This window comes from Poromitra crassiceps (genome assembly GCF_964638095.1).
Source record: "Poromitra crassiceps genome assembly, chromosome: 4".
Lineage (NCBI taxonomy): Eukaryota > Metazoa > Chordata > Actinopteri > Beryciformes > Melamphaidae > Poromitra > Poromitra crassiceps.
In genome coordinates this window covers 71,456,512-71,459,181 of record NC_139626.1, presented here as the reverse complement: position 1 = coordinate 71,459,181, position 2,670 = coordinate 71,456,512, and positions in this window count along the sequence as shown.

Below are 2,670 nucleotides of genomic sequence, written 5' to 3'. Positions count from 1 at the left end.
ACCGGCTTGACTATACCCAGGGATCCTAAACTAATATTTAAATTGGACTTTGGTGATTTTGTTTTACGACTTAAACAGTGTATAGAAAATTGGAAAATCCTGCCTTTGTCCATGATTGGTCACATAAACTCAGTTAAGATGGTTTCACTTCCCAGGTTCCTCTATCTGTGCCAAAACATTCCCATTTTCCTTACATCGGCTTTAAAAAAAAACCTGGACTCCATAATTCTATCCTACATCTGGAATTATAAGAATCATAGAATCTCAAAAATTCACTTGCAAAAACCCACATCTGAAGGAGGGCTGGCCTTACCAGTGTTTAGGCACTACTACTGTGCCGCCAATGTTAGGGCTCTAATATTTTGGCGGCAAGGGACTCCTGACAATCTTTTCAGCCCCCTGTGGCTGAAAATGGAGGCCAGTTCTATTGCCAGCTCCTCTCTGCCAGCCATGTTATTTTCTAAGCTAGAGAAGCCTGGGCATTAACACGGTTTTTTTGGTCTATATAGCTAATTTAATCTTTTCATGACCCGGGGTCATTTCTTATATAACTCGCCCATTTGGAGTAAAATAGACGATAGAAAAGGGGGTAATTGACAGTGGTGTCCAGTGATCGTGGCTCTGGAAACCCCCATCTCACGTGTGCTGCGTAAGAACTCAACCAATTCCCTCCCACTCTGCTGATGAAAAATCAAAATGGCAATGGCCACCACATCAACTCAAAGCGGGAGCAAAACATCAATGAGATAGCTCTGTCCATATTTTTAGGTCAGTGGTTTGAACCCCCAGAGGGCACTCTTGCTGCCTGAAAATTATGTGTAGAATTCTAGCAGTTTTAGTCTCACATGTGGAGATTTTGCCAAGAATTCTCCAGCAGCACACCTCAAAAGCCATAGACATATATATATATGTGTATATATACGTGTATATATATATATATATATATATATATATATATATATATATATATATATATATATATATATATATATATATTGTGTATATACATTGTATATATATATATATATACACGTCCTGTTGGACGTGGAACTGGACTCCCATTAGACAAGAGAAAAGGATTTGCTTCATCAACATGGTTGAATCTGAATTGGTTGATCTACAGTTGGTTTTGGTGCACTTTGAGTCCATTATGAGGCTCCACCGAAAAGCAGGGTGCGAGAGAGAGAGAGAGAGAGAGAGAGAGAGAGAGGGAATGAGAGATGAAGAGAGAGAGTAACATAAAAGACAGAAAGATCTTCCACATGACCAAGACTTTACTTCATAGCTCAGTGCCCATCGGCCCCATACAAACACAACACGGGCTCCAGAAAGCAGCAAACCAATGCACTGTCAGAAGAATCAAGGCAGGTATAACTTCCTCTCCTGGTTAACCCTGTTTTTCTCATGCGTAAAAAAAAACAGGCATAGTGCCAACACATCAGAACAGAAGGGCTTGAAATTTACACTTTTGCTTTGCAAGATAAAAATAAAGATGTCTTTATGAGAAATGATTCTATTATATACAATTCAGAGCATAAACAAAATTAAACACCCAGAAAATATACAACCCGTTCTCACTCCCAGGGCATCAAATTCTGCCCCGTTACGCCGATTCCTAACTGGACGCGATGTCACGACGCCTAGCGAGTGAGTGAACATCAGATAGCTTCAGTTTTTCACAATGAAGATTTCCGAACCTCCTCTGTGCATCAGCTAACAGGCTGAGCGACGTGACGCTTGTTTGAAAAATCAGCCTGGCTCTATTTCTGTGAAGCTTCGTGCACAACTGGACGCGAGGGTCATTCTGCTTCCCAGTATTGGACATCGCTCGTAGTATATCAAGACACTTTTTCGCTCTCCAGAGGCCAGAACTCGTTGTATAGTAAGTATATATATATATATATATATATATATATATATATATATATACACTTACTAGTAGACTTTGTATAAGCCTACTGTGATAATTAGTCATGTGACAAATTACTGTATGACCCTGATGTATTTAACTCACCTGTGGTGCTCATGGCATTATGAGTGAACCTGATGACGCATACCCGCGAAACGCGTTGTTCACTGAATACATCTCAGTAAGTCAATTCTAGTGTGCGGTGGTTATTTTCTTGAATTTATGTTTCATGTTCCTGCAAAACGACCAGCACCTGATCACACTGGCTGTGCGTGGGGAATCTTTTTTGAGCCCTGAACCTAACCCCAACCAAGTTGCTTTTGTTGCCTAAACCCAACCGTTGTTTAACTTGCCTAAATCAAACCAAGTGGTTTTGCTTGCCTAAACGTAAACCGGCGATTTGAGCTGTGGCTCGATCCCGCGACACGTTACCGGCAGATAGCCAAGGCTCCCGCAATTCGCTACCGGGCCAAGTAGGAGGTCACGCTTCACCCCAGCCCGGGTGACCAGGAAGTAACGGTTGCTCCTCCGAGGCAGGGGCGAGGGAGGCGGTTACTTATGCCCTGCTTGGGCAAGTAACCAGGAAGAAGCAGGAACAGGTGTCTGTGCTGGAGAAACGTGAGCAGGACTGGGACTGGACACTGCCTGCACCTCCAAATATGATATGGCGTCTGGAATATGCCGTCGAGGGGTCATGACAAAGCGGTGTAATTTGACGCCCTGGGAATGATAACATGTTGCAATATAATGATTAAAGCATG